Raw genomic sequence first — 22,465 nt, 5'->3', positions numbered from 1 at the left:
ACAAGGTGTTGCCTTCTGGACTCAAACTTGTGGGTTTAAGTCCAATGTGGGGTGAAAACCTGCTTTTGTTCCCCTGCCTGGTGCACAGTAAGGTGAAGGCTGAAGTGTGGTGGGAGCTGCAAAGTGCTCCAGGGACTTTGTGGTCAGGCTGCCTGCTGTCTCTAGCACCTGCCAGCTCCCCCACTGGGCTGAAAGAGCTGCTGAGCCTTGTTCAGAGGAGATGGCTAGACAGGGCTCAGGCCCTGCAATGGGGTTCCGTTCCCAGGGCAGCGCCACCTGCAGGTTGCTTCAGGCTTGCTCAGCTGATGCACCCTCTACTGATGGTCCCTAGCCTGTCACGAGACGGGCCCCAGCCCACCAAATGCAGCAGAGTTTTCTTCATGACTTGGCCGTGCCACAATCTGGGCAGCCCCCTTTCGAGGGGAGGGGCAGGTGTCTCTAGCCCCAGAACCCAGCACTCTGTGTCCCAACACAGGGCTCTCAGGTACTGCTGCCTCTTCCTAACTCCCGCCTCCGTTCTTAAGGGCAAAGCAGCGGAGACAGAGCCAGCACTTGACCTTCGATAGCTCAGCTGGCAGAGTGGAGGACTGTAACGGGGGCTCAGCAAGTTATCCTTAGGCAGCTGGTTTAATTCCGGCAGGGCAGGGGAAGGCAGGCAGGGCATGCTGGGCCCTAGGGGGAGTAGCAGGGCAGGCAAGGCGCCAAGAACAACCCAGGGACGACAGCAGAGATCGATTTATTGATTTATTTGGACAGGCGAGCAGATGACTCATTTACAGGGACAGTTTTTACATTCAGTCTGAGTACAAAATGGCTTTGTTAACGAACACACTCGAGGGAGAAGCTCTGTGAGCCACACGCTGTGTATGCACTAGGGACGGGAACATGCATGTACTTAAGTTACACGGTTACATGCAGGGGGCAGGCAGCTCATGGTTTCCCCTCCCCTCTGCTGCCTCTGGACTGGAGGCAGCAGCGCAGGGTGGGGGGCAGGCGGCTCCACTACAGCTGGTACATGCGGGGCCTTGCTTTAAAAACCAGCACCCCGGGTCTACTAGCTTCTACCTGCCCCCTGCTCTGAGCTGCTGCCTGTGAAAGAGGCACCCTTGCATGGGGGAAAAAGCTCCGGGTATGTCTACACTACCCCGCTAGTTCGAACTAGGGGGGTAATGTATGCATACCGAACTTGCTAACGAAGTCCGAGATTTGAATTTCCCGGGCTTCATTAGCATAAAGCCGGCGCCGCCATTTTTAAAAGCCGGCTAGTGCAAACCCCGTGCCGCGCGGCTACACGCGGCACGGGCTAGATAGTTCGAACCACGAAGTGTACAGATAGTTCGGAATAACTACATAGTTCGAACTATCTAGCCCGTGCCGCGCAGCTACACTAGCCGGCTTTTAAAAATGGCAGATCCGGCTTTATGCTAATGAAGCCCGGGAAATTCAAATCCCGGGCTTCATTAGCAAGTTCGGTATGCATACATTACCCCGCTAGTTCAAACTAGGGGGGTAGTGTAGACATACCCTCCGGCAGGAGCTGGTGCGTATGGGGAGCTGGCTTGAAAGCTGGCTCTCTGCACACACCGGCTCCCACCTGCCCCCCAAGTGCCTCTAATGCAGAGGCAGTGCTGCGGGGCGGGAGCTGCCTGTTACTGTGCACGTTAACCGATGAGCCGAGGCTCAGGAGGTAACCGCCTCTACGTTGGCACTTTCACATCCCTAGTGCACGCACACTCTGCCCACTGTAACAGACTGGACTGGAAACGTCTCCTGTCAAGCCCCATGTGCTGCCTGTGAATCCCCGCGCAGGGCTCAGGGCTGCAGAGCAGAGATTTCCCTTCCCAGCCCCAAGGCTGCCGACATGGGGCAGAGGCTCTCGGGAGGTGAGAAGTGAACCGGGATGTGCGGGGGCTGCTCACTGGTTCTGGGTAACCAGTGGAGCCTGGAGGAGCCCCCCGCCGCCGTGGGCAGGGGTCTGCTCAGCCCCGCGGGGCCCGACACAGGCAGGTGCTGCTCCGGCGGGGCTGGAGTAACCCTGCCTGTGTGAGAGGGGGAAGATGCTCCAGCCCAGCCTCAGTGGGTGGCGGAGCCGGTCCCGTGCATCCAGGCTGCAGCGCCCTCTGGCTGCCCCTTTCATCGCTTAACCCAGCGGTTCTCAAACTTACACAGGGGTTGTGAGCAACTTAGAGGGGGGCTGCGCTATCACAACATTTGAGAACAGCTGGATTAACCGGTGAAAGGGGATATTCATCCCTAAAAAGCACCTCTCCCCGGCAGCCCCAAAGTGGAGCTGCCTGGCTGGGGCAATAGCGCCTCTCCCTGCTGGCCCAGTGCAGAGCTGGCACAGCCAGGGAGAGACACCTCTGCTGCCCCCCTCCCGCAGCCTAGATCTGCCCCCGCTGGGGGGAATAGGCCCCCACCAGCAACTCTCACGGCAGGTGCTGCCGCCATGGAGAGGTGACTCTCACCTGCCCTGAGCTTCTGCAATGAGCCAGGGCTGGGGGGAATCCTCTCTGCTCGTCAGCCTGCACCCCATACGCTCCATCCCCAGCCACGCCCCTGAGCCTGCCCCCACCCAGAACATGTACCGCAGCCCACTGCCCATGCCCTATGCCCCCTGCCACACCTGGACGTAACAACTGAAAGGGAACATGACCCCGTAGAGCCGCCCCGAGACTGGGTTTCACCAATGGACCGATGGGCCAGCAACGTGAACTCACGAGCGTGCCGTGACTGTGGGTCTGTCCCCAGCGACTAGACAAACTCTCAGCTGTTACCCAGTTAGGCTGGCGAGTTGTCAGTCCGATGGGGGGCAGATGTCCCCGGCAGAGTGTCCATCTGGAAAAGGGTCACAGGACCTCTCTGAGGACTCCTCTGCCCACCCTCCACCAGTCCGGGTGGCCCCTGCCCTTAGGACCATCAAGGGAGGGGACTGCACCAAATGGGGGAAGTGCCGTGATGCGGTGTCCAGCCCACAAGAGGGTCCTGTGACCCCTCCCAGGAATCTCCCCACCAGCCCCTCCAAACCAGTGAGGGTCACCCCCCTCAAGCCAGCTCAGAAGGGAAACGTGCACCAGTCAGAGCAGGTGCAGCCCAACGGGCCAGGCGCTGAGTTCTGGGAACGAGACGGGCTCCTTCCCGCAGTGGTGCACTGGGACGTCCAGGGCGATGGTGCCGGCCGGCCGCTCAGCTCCAGAGATGGGGGCTTCTGTCCTAGGCCTTCGGGCACTAGCTGCTCTTACTGGTGCATGTTTCCCTTCTCAGCTGGCCTTGGGGGTGGGGGGGTGACCCTCCCTGGTTGGGAGAGGACGGAGGGGAGACTCCTTGGAGGGGTCCCAGGACCCTCTTGAGGGAAGATCCTCACACCACGGCACTTCCCCTATTTGATGTGGCCCCCCCGCCCTCGTTGGTCCTGAGGGCAGGGGTCACCGTGACTGGTGGGGGGCGGGCAGAGGAGTCCTCAGAAGGGACCCGTTACCCAATTCCACATGCGTCCTGGCCTGCAACTGTCTCCAGCGGGTGAAATCCATTCCCAAGGCAGATCCACGGGGAGAAAACCCGCAAGAGGGTCCCAGGACCCCTCCAAGGAGTCCCCACACGGCCTCTGCCAATTGCCTCGGGTTTCACCCCCTCGCTCATCGCAGAAGGGACTCGGGCACCAATCTGAGACGACGCAGCCCAGAGGCCTTGACCAGAGTTCCTGAAAAACACCTTCTTGGGGCGAGACCACCTCTTCCTCGCTGCGTTGCCGTGGGATCGCCGGGACGATGCTGCCAGCCGGCCAGTTGTTCGGCTCCAGAGATCGAGGGCTTCTGGCCTAGGTCTCCGGGCCTGGCCTGCTCTGATTGGTGCCCGTGTCTATTCTGAGATGGCCCGAAGGGGGAGTGAAACCCGCCCCTGTGGGCAGAGGGCTCTGTGGGGGTTTCTTGCAGGGGTCACAGGAGTCAGAGCACCTGACCACAGCACTTCTGGTGCTTGGGCAAGTCCCCTCTCTCCAGGGCCACTACCCCGACTGGTAGAGCAGTGGGATCCATGGGCAGTGAGCGAACGGCTCACATGGGACGGCAAAGCCCAGCCCCGCCCCTTCTTCCCGAGGCTCCGCCCCCCATGCCCACCAGGCTGCTGGCCCTGCCCTGCCCTCTCCTCCCCACACCGGTGGCTGCCCAGCCCCAGATTTCTACCCTCCCACCCCAACCCCAGGCTCCCTGGCTCCCTGGCATCCCCACAAGCCCCAGAGCAGCCAGACAGCCTCAGCTCCCCACCCCAGTCCCAGAGCGCTGGGCAGCCCCAGCCCCTCCCCCCACCGCGGACCCCACAGTGGACGCAACCCTTACCCCTCCCCCCACCGCGGACCCCAGAGCGCGCGCAGTCCCAGTCCCCCCAGGAGCGTGGTCCCACACTGGTGTTTGTGGGAAGACCGATGGGCGACGAGAAGAACCCACCCAGATGGGCAGAGGCCGGTGGGAAGGGCCCGGAGATGGGTGGGTCTGATGGTGACTCGTGAGCTGTGTCCTGGGGTGACGGGCCAGACAAACGTTGGAGACCAGACCGCAGGGCTGGGGAGGGGCTCGGCTTCCTCTGGCCTGGGGGCGGAACGGCTCCTGGCCCCTGCGCGGCTGGTTCCCCGTCACGTGCAGCTCTGCCTCTTCCGCATCCTCCTGGTGTCCCAGCTGCTTGGTCTTCTGGCCAGGCCGGGCTCGTGGTGGGCTCAGCCGGTGTCTGCCAGAGGAGAAAGGGCAGGAGCACAGTTGAGAAGAGCACAATTGTCAAGGGGGAGACTCTGGAGCAGGGCAGGTTCCCCCCCATCCCCTCGCTCCCCTCGTGGCTAATGCTGTGGAGTGCGCTTGGCCCCGTGCAGGGAAGGCCCCAGGCTCTGTTAGGGCCTTGTCAAGCCGGCCACAGCAGGGCCTGGTTTCCTCAGAGGGGAGGGTGAATCTGTCGCCCGGCTCCGAGGGGCCGACTCCTCCCTGAACTGAAGCCTGAGGAAGCCCCACGCTGGGCTGAGTTGTCCTGAGTCAGGTTCCAGCCAATGCAGGAGGCAGGAGCTGGGCTGGTGAGTCTCAGAAGAGGCATCGGCACCTCCGAGGAGAACCAGCAACTCAGTCTGCTCAGTGTCGCTTCATGGCTTGGCCCTCTCCTCTGCCTGAGAGTGGTGCCAGGCCGCCCAGGCCTCAGCCTGCTCCAGCCCTGCTCCTGCTCCAGCCTCGTCCCTAGTCCTAGCGCAGCCCGGCTCGCAGTCCAGCTAAGCTCTCAGCCCTGCTCCTAGACAGTTTCAGGCCCGCACTTGACTCCTGGCTCTGGCTCCTGCTCTTAGCTCCTCTAGGCTCGACCGCCACCACTCCAAGTACTAGGCCCCACTGCCACTGCTCCAACAACTAAGCCTCCCCCCCGCCCACCCTCATCTCAGACAGACAGGAATAATTCACATTTCTGCTTTCCATGTGTCTGATCCTGCATTGGTCAGCACCGGCTTCCCTCTCCCATTGTGCTGCCCAGGACCCCGGCTTTGCGAGAGCCTCGGAACGTCTTCCCAGGTGTCTCTGGGCTGGACTCTGCTACGGGAGCTGATGTCCTTTGTGAATACCCAGCCCACGGCCCAGTCCCTGCTCCAAAGAGCTGCTCCCGTCTGTTGTACGTACCGTGGCAGGATGAAGAGTCCTTCTGTGTCGGTGCCGCTCCCTAATCAAAACGCACCCCACACAAGGTTCGCCAGCTTCTGCAGCCATTTAAAATGTTCATTCAGGACGATCGCTGTGGTCCTGTCTGATCTTAAAGGCACTTCCTGGAAAGCTGAAAGAAAGAGGAAATGGGTTGGAAACCTCACAGAGCTGCTGTCACAGGTGGCTGGGAAACCTTTGCTTCCGAATGGCCTTTGCCACGGGAACACGACAGCAACCGTAACTGTGGCATTTAGGTGCAGAGCAACAAAGGGGCTTCAGCTCCTAACTTCAACCGAATCCTTTGTGCATTTGTGCCGCCTTTGGTGCTCCAGAGGTGGCAGGGAAAGGTGTTTCCTGGGGGCCGCATGGGATGGCCTAGGAGCCGAGAACCCAACTCTGGGTGAAAGTCTCTGGCCTACAACCTCTCTAGTGGAGGGGAGCAGGTGGTGGAACTTTTTGTGACAGAGGGTAAGAATCCTTCTCCTCCTGCTAATGACTAGTCATCTTCAGTTCTGGCCAGCCTCCCTTGAGAGCCTTTGTGTTCTTATCCCCATTTTACAGGTGGGGAAGGTGAGGCACAGAGTTGCTCCTGGGGGCTCAAATCTCCTGACTCCCATTCTTACATTGACCAGCAAGACCATTCTTCCCTCTTAAGTACTGTCCTCAGACAGAGACTGACACTGGGACAGCTGTGTTCAGGCCTCATATTGCCCACAGATGCACAAACGCCCAGAGCTGTTTCCTTACCTTCACACAGGCGGTAGATGTCATCTGCACTCACTGTCTCCGCCAACAGGTAGACGAAATGGTGGATGGTCTCTCCTAAACAGACAAGGAATACCCCGGAGCTCAGGACTTTTCAACATCATCCGTGAAAATTGCTAAAGATTCAGCCATTCCCACAAGACAGCCCTTGGGAAATTCAATATCCGGCCCTTCGATGTGGCACGAAGCACATGGGAGAAAGCATCCGGCCCCAGAAGTCACTGAAAGGCCGCTTGCAAAGGCGACTGAAATCGCATCTTGCTGGTTTCGTGAAGATGTGGCCAAAAAGTTGTGGGCAGGAGAAGTTGGAAGAGACCAAATGGCAAAGTAGTTCCCTCCAGCTTGCAGTAAATGTGAATTCTGGCCCACGCAGATCCCCGCTGTCGGATTCTGGTGCTTGTCAGGCTGGGTGCATTGATTTAAATCAAGTTTCCCACTGGTATTACTTCTCTAATTGCCTCAAACACTAGTGCAAATCTCCTCAGTGAAACATAGTAATTTATAGCTGGGAGTAGCATTTGACACCAGCTAAGAGCACCTTGTGTGTCATTCTGGTAGATAACCTGACTTCTGTTAATTTAGGAAATAGCACATGATCACCAGTGTTAAGCTGCAGACCTTGAAGCAGTATATTAGGGATGGGAAGGACTAAATCATACACAAAAACACAATAGGGCTGATATTTTATTCAACTAACTCTTCCATGTTATATCCATGTTTCACATTTGCAGTTGCAGGAGGCTCCTGAGTTGCTGGCTGATGCTTGTCCTGAAACCCCTTTCGGTTCATGTTCATTTTTTATTAATTCAAACAGACGTGTCCCCAGAATGCTAAATGTGCAGTGTCCTTACGACTTCTGCAGGGAGCTCTCCTCTTCCCCCCTCCCACTGGCATTGTGATGCAGCTCTTAAACTAAGTTTCCCAAAAAGCTAAGTTGTGCTTGGAAGACACTTAATTTTGCTGTAAGCCCACTGAAAGACGTATCGCAGGGGGGACCTTTGGGAAAGCTGAGTTCTGCCTGGCCCAGGCTCACCACCAGACAAGCAGAGAACAAAACGTATCGGATCCGGGCTATGTCTGTCTGTGCCCATGTGTCTTAGCGGGATGACAGACATTGAAAGCCCAGAACTGACAAGGAGGAAGAGATGCTGGTTAGGCTGGAGAGACTAGAGCCATTAATGCGATTGGATGAGACTGTCGGGATGGGCAGCGGATGTTTGTGATAACATCGTAACCTATTGAACTGATTGTTCAATGAAACTAGTGAAAATTCCCCCTGGTCCCAGAGAACGGAGTGGGAAGTGGAAAAAGAGCTTTGAAGGAAGAACAGGAAAAGCTCAAGTGGGTTTGCTCTGCTTACCGATGAACAGGGCTGCAGAATGTCGGATGGACGGCTGGGAGCTTTCCAGATAGGCTAAGGCCTGGAACAGGAGCCTGGGGACGTTCCTCTCGTTATTCTCCATCTAGGAACAGAGCAGGGAGAAATGCTCAGTGCAGACAACGTGATCTGCCCACAGCGGGCAGGCCAGGGCTGCTGAAGCTCAGAGGGAGGGCAGGGCAAGAGCCAGTAGGAGCCCAGACGATGGAGCTGCCCCTCTCTGAAGGGCCGGATGGAGAGGGTGCCCTGCAGTCCCAGTGTCCTAACCCCACAGGGCCTGCAGGGCAGCAAGGGACTGGAGGGCAGGAGCAGGGTGCACAGCCGCTGTGCCCCCCACAAGAAAAAGGGACAAGACCCCACGGGAGCCCTTCTAGGAGGGGCTGCCTCTGATGTCCCTGCGTGACGAGCGGGGTGGAGAACCCCCTGGGTGCTCGGGGGGTGGGGCTAGAAAGGTCTCCCTGAGCTCCCCACTCACTGCTCTGCAGGCCCAAAGAACACACCTACCAGGCACTGCCCGACGCATGGCAAGAGCTGTGAGGAGCCGTCCCAGGCCAGGCTGCAGAAGAGACTCTTCCGATTGGCCCAGCCGAGGAACACGGCGCAGCGGAAGAGGGTCACTTTGCAGCTCTGCAGCACAAGGGGAGAGCGAGGGGCCTCGCTGAGAGAGGGAGCGTCTGGGGCACGTCCCCTCCTCCCTGCTCCTTGGGCTCCTGCTCTCCCTGCCAGGGGAGGTTCCTGCCCCTTGTTCCCAATGGGAGGCTGCTCAGGGGAGGGGCTGAGAACTGGCTGGCGAGAGCCGGACGGGATCTCCACAGCTCAGCCCTTCTGCGCAGAGACGGCAACGGCAGCGCCAGGCCGCTCTGGGACCTCAAAGGTCTGAGCCCAGGGGCCCTCCCCTGTGGCCCCTGCACGTCCCGTGGCCCTGGCTGGGCAGGGGCTCTGGAGACGGGTGGGGCCCAGGGGACTCTTGCGCTTTGCTCTCTGGAAATACCGAGCGTGGCACTTACCAGGATCACGCTCTGCTCCTCGTCTGCCAGGTGGAGCAGGAGCGGGAGCAGGCAGCTGGTGAGTTCCTGCTGCACGGCCGCTTTGTCTGGGTCCTTCACCCCGCTCAGCATGGTGCCCAGCAGGGAAATGGCGGCTGAGCGGACACTGCCCCTCTCCTGGCAAGGACACGCGGGGCGGGGAAGCCGGTGAGAGCCGGGCCGTGTCCCTGGCCACAGAGACTGCTCTGGGCTCCCCTCCCGGGGCCCTGGGGCCTGGCGCTCACCCCTGCCCCCTTGGGGAGCAGCAGCAGGCGGGGGAGGATCTGGGGACAGGAGGTTCGGGGGGGAGGCTGCAGCAGGGCTGGGAGCTCGGTGCTGAGGTTGGCCCAGAAGGGCTCTGCTGGGAGGGAGCTGCGTCGGAGACTCCCCACCCTTGGCAGGGGCCCCCTTGGGTGCCGCGTGGCCGGCCTGAGCGGGGAAGGGGCTGGGCAGGGACATACCGGGGCGGCAGGGAGAGGAGGGAGGGGGAATGTGCTTCTCTGGGGTTCCCAGCCTTACGTGGTCAATGAGCGGGCGCAGGCTGGCTGCCATGTCCTGGGAGATGGAGCCAAGCCCCTCCCCGGCGAGCAGGTAGATGGCGTCTGCCGCCTCCGTCATTGCCTCCAGGACAGTTCTTGCATCCGTGGCGCAGAACATGGCGATGGTCCCGGGCAGCTGGGCCCGTAACAACTGCCCCTGTGGGAATGCAGAAGGCAGCTCCCCACTGTCCTGGGACGCAGCCTGGGGCAGGGGCTGGACCCTCCCTCCCCATCGGCCAGACCCCAGGGACGGCCCAGCCCCCCAGCAGGGGAGAAAGCCCTTCTCCTGTCGCTCCGCCAGGTGCTTTGCACCACTGGCCCTTGAGCAGAGCCTGCCCTGTCACCTGCCGAGAGCCGCTCCAGGCCCCGCCCACCGAGCACTGACCCCACCCCCGTCTCCTCTGCCGTTGCCAAGTTTGGGCTTTGTTGCACGACTCCCCTTTCCCCACTGCCCTAAGCGACGACCTGAGTCTCCTTCCCCGCCCCACAGCAGCGGATTTAGGGCAGGGCGAGCGGGCGGCTGTCCCGGGCCCCGCGCTTCCCGAGGCCCCGCGCATGCACCGAGTCAAAGGAGGGGCCCCGTGAAATTTCGCTGCCCGGGGCCCCGCAGTGCTGCCCTGGGCCCCACAGCAGTCTCACCCGCCCCTGCCTCCCCACCACCTACACTGACCATGCTCTGCCTGGGAGCAGGGACACCCCCTCGCGCCTGGTTTGCTCAGTATCACACCCCCAGGATCTTTGGCGCTGGGAGCACCACAGGCTTCCTCAGTCCCCTGGTGTCAGATCGGGGCTCCCCGGGGCACCACTGAGAGGCAAGTCAAAGGCAAACTCCTCAGAGACAGGGCGACTTCCAGCCCACGACTGGGGCCCTCCCTTTGAGGCACCAAACCAGCCACACAGAGCACTGCTGTTCCCCACACTGGCTGGCCAGCAGTCACCCCAGCAAGACCTGAGATGCGCCCTCACCTTCCCTGGCCAGAAGAGAACACTGGCCAGGCCTCGCAGACAGAGCCTCCGTATTGCAGGGTTGTTGTCTCGGGTCCATTCCATCAGGTGTTCCTGGAGGTCTGATTTGGTGACAGTGCTGAGGATGGAAGGACTCTGGAGAAACTGGAAAGAGAAAATCAGCGTCAGGCTAAGGAGCAGAAATCTGCCTTTGCTCTGTGCCTTCCCCATCATCTTTGCCAACTGGCCACTTTCTGCTGCACAAAATCTCTGGAGTGAAGGAGCCAGTGGCTGGTGTTTGAAATGGTCCATTCCTAGAAGGGCAACTAATCCACAAGCGCCTGATGAACTCCAGGGACAGAGGACTCTCTGGGGACCGCTAAGCGTCCTGGGCAGAGCGCTGTGGCAGAGGAAACAGAAACCCCCGGGGAAGGCGAGGAGAGAGGCCCGGGCTTGGGGTGCTGGAGAAACATCTCCTCTTGTCACAAGTCCCAGGGAGGTGCATCCAGCCAGGAGCAATCTCACCCTGCCCCCCTCCACTCTGCCCAGTCCCGCTAGTATCTGCGTGGGCAGAGGAGCTGGCTGGCTGTGAGATTGCTGAACCGCTGGCCATGGGCCCCAGCACCTATTGGCCCAGGAGGGGTCTGAGCTGCTCTGCACAAGCCCACGTGTGCCAGGCCGCTCTGGACTCTCACCTCGGTGCAGAAAGTCAGGGCGATTTCTCTCAGCGCCTCCTCCTCCTCCCGACTCTGCACGATGGCGATGGCCTCTCTGAGAACCACAGGGACCTGTGGGTTCCGGTGCTCGACCATGGTTCTGGAAGAGCAAAGGGAAAGTCCCCAGGATTACCAAAGGGAGAGACAGTCCCTCCCCCATTGCAGGGCTGAGAGGGCCGGCTGGGGCAGAGGAGGATCTCCTGCCCAACTCCCATTGCCCAGACTGGCCGCAGGAAGAGGAAACTTGAGACTCCTACCTTGCGATCAAGCCCACCCCTCGGGAGAAGTGATGGCGGGAGGCGATCATTTCCCAGCCCTGCTGTAACTGGATACTGGCAAATTCCTTCCAGTATCTGGGCATGGAAAAGAGGGTCTTCACGGCCTCCAGGGATGTGCTAAACTCAAAAAAAAAAATCCTGGTGTCAGAAATCTACTGCAGCCCAACCCGCTCAAGGCCTGGGGCACAAGGCATGGTCAGCAGTAGCCGGTTTCCCCCGGGATGGACCCAGCACCCTGTCGGGGCTCACTGAGGTTTTGGCAGGTGGCGACACTGCAGCTTCTACAGATGCTCGGTGCCCTCGCTCCCAATGGTCCAACACCCGACTCTTCGCTGGGGCCGGCACAAGGTCACTCGGCACATGGGCCAGATCCTTAGTTGGTGCGAGGGAGCAAAACTCTGCCCGTTTACAGCAGCTGAGGTGCCTTCGGGCTCCCCGGCTCCCCCCAGGGGAGTCCACACGGAATCAGCTTCATGGTCCCTCTTGCTCCTGTCTGCCTGTGATACGGCCCCCCTGCCGGGCCGGGCCCCAGTGCTGCCGGCCTCGCTCTCTCTGCATGTGCTCTGGTGACCCTGCCCTGGGCTGGGGCCTTGTGGGGCCGAGGCCCTAACACTTCGGCAGGTGGCGCATGGGGAGGTACCGACGTGGTCCCTGCCTGTGCTGGGAAGGAGCCGGCCTGTGGGCGGGGTCAGAGGAGCAAGCGTGACTCACAAGCACACGGGTGCCCAGCACCGCTCCCCCCAGACAGACCTGCCCAGAACTGCGCCTGGACTCCGCAGGGGCCGTGTGTGACCTGCGGGTGCAGCAGATCAAATCTGTTCTTCCCCTTCCTTTCTGCCGTTACCTCAAGGGGCTGAGGCGGCTGGATCCCTCAGGGCTGGATTTCTGGCTGGCCGTCCAGGTCCCTGGCAGGCGCAGATCCAGCACATGCTGCACCTGCCGGACGCAGAGGAGGAGCAAGTGGGGAAACATTTGCAAGATGGCTTCTCGGTATCCCCACAAGAAAAAGATCTCATAGAGCGTGTCCATAGCCTGGAGTCAGAACGAGACAGAAAAGTCACTGAGCTGTCCCCACCTCCCATCCGCTCCCATGGCATTTTGCTGTCATGCTGGTGCCGTTTCTCACATCCTTGTGGCTTATGAGGAAGGAGGGTTAGTTCCTCAGGGGGAGGGGAGATGTGATGGCCCCCGACCCGTCTTCCATTGCTAGAATGGGCGCAGAAGGGAACCTCTTGGAAAGATCAGAAGAGTCCAGCTGACATTATTCCCCGTTATCTCTCTCCATGGCCTAGACCTCGCCCTTTGCCTTCCCTGGCCTGACCGGAGGGGGCGACACCATCATGAGGCGACCAAAACTTCTAGGCGCATGTACAGGGCATCCCACGATCCCTCTGCTGCCTGAGTAACTCCAGTGCCACAGGCAGCAGGGAGCTGGGGCGATGCCGGAAGGTCAATGCCGTTTCAGTTCAGACCCCATGTTGCTTCCGGCGACTGGCTTTCCAGCAGCTCCTGGTTTGCAGGTCCTCGTTTTCACTCCCCCATCGTGCAGGGCTGCTTGTGTGTTCTGGGCCTGTAGTAAAAACTAAGTGTGCTTCTTCCCCTCCATTGCTTAAGCTCGATACAGAGGATGAGACAACCTGACTGCAGAGGAGTCATCCATAACTATCAATGAGTACCCCTACTCATGAGTAGATGGGATAATTGGCAGATTGACGAGCCTTAGAGCGGAGCAAGCCCCCCGAAAGGACGATTGACAACAGGATGAACCTTCGAGAGATGTTCTGGGAACACTCACATCAAAAGATAACATTCCGGTCACAAGCGGACAGAGCGAGATCCATGGATTTTAACAAGAAGGAGGAATATATAAAGCAGGGTGCTTTGCTATGGAACTTTGAGTTCGTCTGCCACACTGTCTGGAGAGGAGTATCGGATCGATCGACCGACAAGGCCCTGCTCCCCCCTGTGTTCAATCTACCTGGCCACTAGATGGACACAGACTCTGGACTGGTAACTATATCATCTGGCAGAACTGTGTATGCATGATGTTTTGTGTGTAGGTGTGTGTTTGAAAAGCATAAGCAACTGTTGTATTCTCAATCAATGCGGCGTACTGCCTTTCCCCCATAAAAGATCTCGTTGCTTCGTTTAAGCATAACAGCGTAGCCCACTAGCAGGAGGGTAGACTAATGGCTTGTGCTGCTCTTCTAGAAGGGTGCCACCAGATCTAAGTTCCTTGCTGATCTCAAACCAGGACCCCTGGGGCCAGCACTGAGGTTGACCATCTCCCTGGCTTGTGTCTGCCCCTTGTTGCCAGGCCTTGGAGGGTTGGGTCACTCCTTTGCTCTTGGAGAACATCCCCCCAAGATCCCAAACTACTTCACCAGGGTCAATGGGAACTTCTGCCGGGTCGGGTTCGAATCCTCCTGCCCCAGTTAGAGGGACCCCGACCGTGCTGCTTCTTTGACTCTCTCAGATGCCCTGGCTTGGGGTCTGGCTTCCCTGGCTCCTCTGAGGCCACGTAGTCCTCAAGCAGGGAGACAGTTTCAGCGAGGGGCACCGGGCGGTGTCGCTGCCCATTCCTGCCTGCCCCCGGCAGGATCCGTTTCACGAGCGCGATCACAGAAGACTCCTTGGGGACGTTTCCCAGAGCGCTGGCAAAGCCGCTGACACTCGCTTCTTGGCACTCAAGAGCTTCTCGCTACACTGTCCTGCTGGGCCAGGTCTCCTGGTCTCCCCCAGCCGAGGCACAGAGCAGAGACCCTCCCCCGCCCCCAGAGCTATACAGACATTGAGTCTATTCTGGTCTGAGGTCACAACTGTTTACACAATGCTTGATAGGAAACAAAAGTGATTTTATTAAGCACAAGCTGTGGGATTTATGTGTTTGCAAGTGAGAAAGGGCAGAGCAAAGTGAATTACAAATGTCAAATAAGAAGAAACGCATCCGTAGTTTTAACACACACTCGAGCCTCTTACAAACTCACCCTCCAACTGTTCTTATTTGGGTTAAACCTCCCAGCAAGGGCAGGTCTTTTCCCTGGGGTCTCTGGCTCTCTTTCTGGGGAGTGCTATGCCTGGCACAGACACAGGGGCAGCTCACTTCTCTGGGGTTCATAAAAATCGCTGTGGATGGGAACGTGGAACACTCTCCCCACCTTCTATGGAAAATTACCTGCTCAGACATTACCCTTTGCACCTTGGGTATGGAAATGAAATGAAGTAAGAAAAGATCATGAGTAAATAAAGGGGGAAAGGGAATCTACTCGTCAGGTGGGTATTTTTCTTTACTTTTGGCTGGTTTGAATTGCTCTGTGTGAATCTTTTTTTTTTAAATTTTCTTGCAGGTCCCCACGTTCTGTGCTCAGAGCGGAGATCAGCCCTGGCACGTGGTGTCCCGACCCTGCACTGGGGCTGCAGAGGTGAAGCCTGGCTGCCTAGCAGAGAAGGTCGCACCCCCACAGGTGTGCTGGGCGGGCTCCAGCTGGAGGTAGCTAGAAAGGCCGGTGGAGCAGCTCAGACAGGGCTGAGGCCTACGGGGGCAGAGGTGCCGCTGGGGCTCCCGAGGAGAAGCGCAGCTGCACCTCGACGCCGTCACCAGTCAGCAGGGAACCGCAGCAGAAGCCCCGGTTTGGAGGAAAGAGACGGCGCTCAGGATGGGAGAGAAGCTGGCAGGAAGCAGCCCAGGGTGGGTAGTTGAACCCCGGGTGCTCGGCGTCTTTCGGCTGGATTCCCCACCCAGCTAGTGGTGCCCCACTCCAACGCTGACAGGGTGCACTGGGACCCGGTGGAGAGGTTGGCCTGGGTCCCCCTGGCCCTCCACACCAATCCCACCAGGAGTTCTAACACACCTCTGGCTGCTAGGCCTGTGTGAAGGGAGCTGCCCTGTTGATTTGGAGCACAGGGAGTTAAGCCCTGTGTGCAGGGAGCTGCAGGGTTGATTTGGAGCATTGGGACGCACACGGGGTTGAGCTCCAAGTGAGGGGCCTCCGTGTTCGGTGGCGAGTTCGCTACGTGACAGCTCCAGTCTCACTTACGGCCAGAGACACGCTGCGGCTCCTCTCCTCCCGGTGGCTCTTCCGGAGCTTGTCCAGCAGCTGGTGCAGCACGTGCCGGGAGAGCTGTGCTTCTTCCCCCAAGGCCTTCCACAGCTCCCTGGCACCTCTGCAAGGTCACAAACCGAAATCAGAGGGTCCCTGCTTGCCCCCCCTTGTGTCCCCAGGGAGAGGCTGGGAAGGCCGGCAGGAAAAGGGGGACCTTAGAGGAGACGCCCGGGGGCTGGGAGGCTGAGGCAGGTGAGTCCCTTCCGCGAACTCTTCATTTATTCCCTTCCCCAGAGGCCTCATTGCTCCTGCAGTCTGTGCTGCTGCTTCCAGTAACTGCCCTGGGGCTGCGCACAGCGTGACACCACCCAGCCCAGCCTGCACCAAAGGCTGCTCGGTGACATTTACGCTGGAGTCACGGCCCAGGGAAGCTCCCCATAGCCTGGTCCTGCCCCTCTGGTGGAGCTGGCGGGAAGGGGGGTGACCCACAGAAATCAGGAGCCTGCTGGAACTCTCCAGGGACCTGTCACGTCTGCACTCTGGGCAGGGAAGGGGGAGGGGCTGGTTCCCAAGGGGCTGGGCCTGGGCATCTCCTCTCAGGAGGCAGGGACAGCCCCGTGCCCAGCAGGGAGCTGGCTCCATCCCTGTGGCCTGCCAGGCCTTTCCCGCGCTCTGCCCTGGAGGAGGAGGGAGGGGAAATCAGGGGCTGAGGTGATAACAGCCTCTCCCTACCTGTCCCATGGCGGCGCGTGGGCCACACAGGCTGGAACCACGTCCCGGGGGTGGGTGCGAGCCAGCAGGGCGATGGTTCCCAGCGCGGCTCTTCTGGCTCTGGGGTCCTCGACGTCGTCCAGCCAGGTGAAAATCTCTCCCACGACGTCTCGCACCTGGAGGCAGCCAGAAAGCTGAGGGGGGGATTGCTCAAGAGCGGCCTCCTGCCAGGTCATCCCTCCTGGAAGTCGGCGCTTGGAGAAGGGCAGGAACGTCACCAAGTCAATGAGCCGCTCTTGGTCCCAGGTCCCCGTGTGTCACGCGGGTAGAATTCCTGCCTCCCCAGAGGGCGATGGAGCTCAACTGATCTGGGGAGTGACTGATGCTCACACCTCCTAGGAAGGGGCTGTAGAAATGGACTCAGGCAGAGCCCTCCCTGCACCAGTCTAATTCCCGGGGGGGCACCGGAGCCGGTGGGGCCGGGCAGCAGGATCACACGTCAGAGGCACCGGGGCAAAGGGCAAAGCCAAATGGTTCCTGCTGCACCGGTGGGTCACACAAGGGCCCTGCAGGGCACGGGAGGAAACCCCGTCCGCTCCGGGAGCCCAGCGTGGCGGCCCCTCGGCAGACTCTGTCAGTGCCGCGCTCCAGGGCTGGGCTGTGACCCACCTGCCTTGGGGCTGGGCTGGCCCCAGGGACGTGTCCGAGCTCCAGCGCTCAGAGCTCTGGAAACACCTGCCCACCCCAGCACCGAATGGAAAGGGGCTGAGCCGACCTGCCAGACCGTGACCCTGTGCCCCAGGGCCGGTTTCCTCAGAGCCAGTTCTCCCAGCCCCTCTCCCCACACGCCCCTGCCCCTCGCCGGGCGTCTCTTACTCGCTCCATGCGGGCGCTGTGCTGGGACACGGTGGCTCTCAGCGCCTCCTCCGCCGCCCGAAAGCTCTCCAGGGCGGGGGCCGTCAGAGCCTTCACGGCTGCCAGCAGCAGGGCTGTGGGCTGGGCTGAGGCAGGGGGCTCCCCGAGGGTCTGCAATGAACAGGGGCAGAGCCTGTAGGGACTGAGCATTTCCACTGGGCAGCTGCCCTGGGACACTCGCTCCCTGGGGACTGGCAGGGCCTAGAGAGCATGGAGGAGCCTGCTGAGACCTTTGATTGAGCAGCCTCACCCGGTGCCAAGGGTTCCCCCGTCCCCTGGGCACCACAGGCCCCTGTAACTCACGGCCGCTGCACTCAGGGGACCTGCCTTTGGCTGAGAAACCCGCAGAGCCCTGCAGATCCCGTGTGGAGGGCAGCAGAGGGGTAACTGGAGAACATACCCCATGTTCCATCCTCCATCCCGGGCCTGAGCAGATGGGCCCAGTGGCTCTAGCAGCCCACAGTGTCCACGCGGAAAGGACTGAGTGCGGGGCCGTCATGGAAACCCCCTCTGCCTTCCCCACCTGGCAGTGTGTGGCGCTGCCTCCCAACCGGCAGGAATCACGGGCAGGACAGGAAGTAGCTGAGACTGAGGCTACGTCGACAATGTAGACGTCTTGCAGAAAAGCTTATGCAAATGAAGCTTGGCGTGGAATATCGCCGCACCTCATTTGCATAATTAACGAGCAGCCCTTGTTTTGCAAAACCCCCTCTAGTGCAAGAGCCGTTCTTCCTCAAAAAACAGACTTCTTATAACGTGTAAGGAGGGAAAAGTTTAGCTCGTCTCTCAGGATTTATTGTTTTCCTTCTTTAGGGATGGCAAACTAATGTCTGAGCTTCTTAGGGTTTGGGGTTTTTTTCTTTCTTCCTTCCTTTTCCAACTAAGTCTTCAGACCAGGGACTTTGCCTTGGTACCAGTCTCAAAAGGTGGCTCTTTCCATCTATCCAATGTAGAATCATAGAACCATAGAGCCGGAAGAGACCTCAGGAGGTCATCAAGTCCAGCCCCCTGCTCTAGCCAGGACCAATCCCAACTAAATCAACCCGGCCAGGGCTTTGTCAAGCTGAGACTTAAACACCTCTAGGGATGGAGACTCCACTACTTCCCTAGGTAACCCATCCCAGTGCTTCACCACCCTCCTAGTGAAATAGTGGAAGTAGGAATAAGAGATCCTCCAGAAAAGGGCTTTATTCCGGAGGATCGTGCCAGTCTAGACGCTTTTTTCCGGCTTTTCCCCAAGCCGGAAAAAAAGCGGCGGACATGTTTATTTAAATCCGCGGGGGATATTTAAATCTCCCGCTGATTTCCCTATTCTGACTTACCTGCTTTGCATCCCTTTTCCGGAATTTGGGGCCAGTGTAGACGTAGCCCTGGTGAAATAGTTTTTCCTAATATCCAACCTGGACCTCTCCCACCACAACTTGAGACCATTGCTCCTTGTTCTGTCATCTGTCACTACTGAGAACAGCCTCTCTCCATCCTCTTCGGAACCTCCCTTCAGGAAGTTGCAGGCTGCTATCAATTCCCCCCTCACTCTTCGCTTCTGCAGACTAAACAGACCAAACTCTCTCAGGGTACGTCTACACTACAGCGCTAGTTCGAACTAACTTAGTTCGAATTAGTTAATTCGAACTAAGCTAATTCGAACTAACGCGTCTAGAACTAAAAACTAGTTCGAATTAGCGTTTTGCTAATTCGAACTAGCAAGTCCACATTGAGTGGACCCTGAACAGGGCTTAAGGATGGCCGGAAGCAGTGCCGGCAGGGCATAAGAGGAGGACTGAGAGCGTGGAGATGCTGTCTCAGGCTAGCCGAGGGCTGCGCTTAAAGGGTCCCGACCCCCCACCCCGGACAGACAGTTCTAAGGGGTGCCCCGCTTGAAAAGAAGTTCTGGCTTGGAGTGCCCGGAGTACCCACACCGGGCACATCACACCACTCGGACATCAGCCCAGCTGCACTTGCCGCAGACTGCCATCTGGGGAGAGGGGGCAATCGGGGGGCTGCAGGAGAGCTTCCACCCCCAGAAGCCCGCAGAGCCAGCCCAGTCCTCCCCATCAGGGGCTCGTACCCCATTCCTCCCTCACCTCCTTCCACTTACCCTTCCCTAGCCCCCCTTCTTATTGATGTACAAAATAAAGATAACGTTTCTTCCAACATTGACTCTGTCTTTATTGAACAAAACTGGGGGGAGACTGGGAAAAGGAGGTGGGAGAGGGGAAGAGAAAGGCTGGGAGAAGGGAGGGCAACTAACATGATCAGGGGTTGGGAACAGGTCCCAGATGAAGAAAGGCTACAGAGACTGGGACTGTTCAGCTTAGAAAAGAGGAGACGGAGGGGGGACAGGATAGAGGTCTCTAAAAGCAGGGGTTGGGTGGAGAGGGTGCATTCAGAAAGTTCTTCCTGAGTTCCCATAAAGAAGGACTAGAGGACACCAAAGGAAAGGAATGGGTAGCAGGCTTGAAACTAGTAAGAGAAAGTTGTTCTTCTTCCCAAAGCAAATAGTTAACCTGCGGAACTCCTTGCTGCAGGAGGCTGTGAAGGCTACAACTAGAACAGAGTTGAAAGGGAAGTGAGATCAAGTCATGGAGGTTGGGTCCATGGAGTGGTCTTAGCCAGAGGGTAGGAGTGGTGTCCCTGCCCAAGGTTTGTGGAAGGCTGGAGAGGGATGGCACGAAACAAATGGCTTGGTCACTGTCTTCGGTCCATCCCCTCCAGGGTCCCTAGGGTTGGCCGCTGTCGGCAGACAGGCTACTGGGCTAGATGGACCTTTGGTCTGACCCAGGACGGCCATTGTAAGCTCAGGGCTCAGGGTCGGGGGTCTCAGTGGACCCCCTTGATTTTCATGCACACCTGCTCCTGGGTGGCCAGGCTGGCAGCTCTCCTGCCCTAGCCGGCCACTTTCCTGTGCCTAGTGCGGAGATCGTGGACGAGGTCCACGATGTCCGCACTAGCCCAGGAAGGTGCCCGCCTCTTGCGGTCCAGGGCAAGCTCCCGGGAGCAGCCAGCCTGGTCCCGGCAAGAGGGGGTGGGCTGGGGGGCATCGGGTGGGTGGCTCTGTGCCGTGCCAGGTGCAGGGTCTGCTGGCTGGGTGCTGGCAGGCTTGCACCTGGCACGGGCACCGTAGCCAGCCCGTGCCCCTTTAAGGGGTCCGGGGCCGGGAGGGGGGCATAGAGTTTCCCTGGTGTTGGCCAGAGTGGCCACCAGGGAAACCTGGGGAGGGCTAGCCTCCCACTAGTTCGAACTAAAGGGCTACACAGCCCTTAGTTCGAACTAGCTAGTTCGAACTAGGCGTTAGTCCTCGTAAAATGAGGTTTACCTAGTTCGAACTAAGCGCTCCGCTAGTTCGATTCAAATTCGAACTAGCGGAGCGCTAGTGTAGCACCTATTAAAGTTAGTTCGAACTAACGTCCGTTAGTTCGAACTAACTTTGTAGTGTAGACATACCCAGATCTGCCTCTCCTCATAAGTCATATGCTCCAGCTCCCTAATCATTTTGGTTCCCTCTGCTGGACCCTCTCCAATGCGTCCATACCCTTTTTGTAGTGGGGGGCCCAGAACTGGATACAATACTCCAGATGTGGCCTCACCAGAGCTGAATAAAGGGGAATAAGGACATCTCTGGATCTGCTGACAATGCTCCTCTTAATGCAACCTAATATGCCATTAGCCTTCTTGGCTACAAGGGCACACAGTTGACTCATTGTGACGTAGTGGGGGTACCTGGCTGGTTCTATGCTGCTGGCTCTGGGGGAACCCCCACTGGCTGCCGTGGGTACCACGACCCAGCAAAACAGGATGAGTCACTATGCAAACCAGTGGCCAGACACCCCCCATGGAGAGGAACAAAGGAAGGTGGAATGCTGCCTTGGCTGGGGGGCAGGGCTGGAAGTGAGGGAGTTGGTTGGTGGCTGTCTGTGAGGATGGATGAGACAGCCTAGGGAGAGGAGCTGGAGTTTAGGGGCCCAGTCTCCCCCATCTCAAGGGGGCCTGAGGCATCCTAGCCCAGTTCCTGTAACCAGATTACATCTGTGCTGCGCTGTGCTGGAGGAGCAATAAACCACCCTCAATTCCACTGGCTGGTACAGTCTGTTTGTGCCATTTCGGGGTGCAGGAGACGGGGAACCCCCAACGCGCCGTCACACTCATATCCAGCTTCTCATCCACTGTAACCCCCAGGTCCTTTTCTGCAGAACTACTACTTAGCTGGTTGGTCCCCAGCCTGTACCAATGCTTGGGATTCTTCCGTCCCAAGGGCAGGACTCTGCACTTGTCCTTGTTGAACCTCATCAGATTTCTTGTGGCCCAATCCTCCAATTTGTCTAAGTCACTCTGGACCCTATCTCTGCCCTCAAGTGTATCTACCTCTCCCCCTAGCTTAGTGTCATCCGCAAACTTGCTGAGGGTGCAATCCGTCCCCTCATCCAGGTCATTAATAAAGATATTGAACAAAACCAGTCCTAGAGCCGAACCTTGGGGCACTCCGCTAGAAACTGACCGACATCCTGACATCGAGCCATTCATCACTACCCGCTGGGCGTGGCCTTCTAGCCATCTTTCTATCCATCTTACTGTCCATTAATCCAATCCACATTCCCTTAAGTTGCTGGCAAGAATATTGTGGGAGACAGTATCAAAAGGCTTACTAAAGTCAAGGTATATCACATCCACTGATTTTCCCACGTCCATAGAGCCAGTTACCTCATCATAGAAGCTAATCAGCTTGGTCAGGCACAACTTGCCCTTTGTGAATCCATGCTGACTATTCCTAATCACTTTCCTCTCTTCCAAGTGCCTCAAAATGGATTCCTTAAGGATCCCTTCCATGATTTTTCCAGGAACTGACGTAAGACTGACTGGCCTATAGTTCCCTGGATCGTCCTTCTTCCCTTTTTTGAAGATAGGCTCTACATTTCCCTTTTTCCAATCATCCGGGATTTCTCCCGATCTCCACGACTTTTCAAAGATAATGGCCAAAGGCTCCTCAATGACATTTGCCAAATCCCTCAGCACCCTCGGATGTACTATGCTTGCAACTGTAGCTTTATTTTCATGCTAAAAGTTGTTTCTTTTTCTCTAATTAACTGGTGTTGGTTGATTGTTCTCTCCAGGATGGTCTGTCTGTGTGGACTTGCATGCCTCTGACCGAGGGGTCAGCCACCAGAGACTGCAGCTTGTTTTTCTCTTTTCTTTTCCAAGATCTTTTGGGAAAAAGAGCTTGGGGTACCCCTGGGGCTGGTTTCAAGTGTCCAGCCCTGTTTGTGGTTCAAAGCAGCATCCCCAAAATATGGGTATTAGGATTCGGGGGGGGGGGGAGTTTCGGGACCAGAGCCTGTGCAGGCAAGGGTTTGGAGTGCTCTTGCAGACCCCCAACTTCTGCATTCGTTGTGCCGGAGTGGGGAACAGCCTCGACAGGGCCGCTAGGCAAGTGAATGGCAGCACTTCACTGACCTCGGGGGGTGCCAATCACACATGATGAGATTTGCTGTGAAC

This window comes from Pelodiscus sinensis, chromosome 19, assembly GCF_052426305.1.
Source record: "Pelodiscus sinensis isolate ZL-2025 chromosome 19, ASM5242630v1, whole genome shotgun sequence".
In the NCBI taxonomy this organism is placed as follows: domain Eukaryota; kingdom Metazoa; phylum Chordata; order Testudines; family Trionychidae; genus Pelodiscus; species Pelodiscus sinensis.
Note: the sequence above shows the minus strand (reverse complement) of the source record.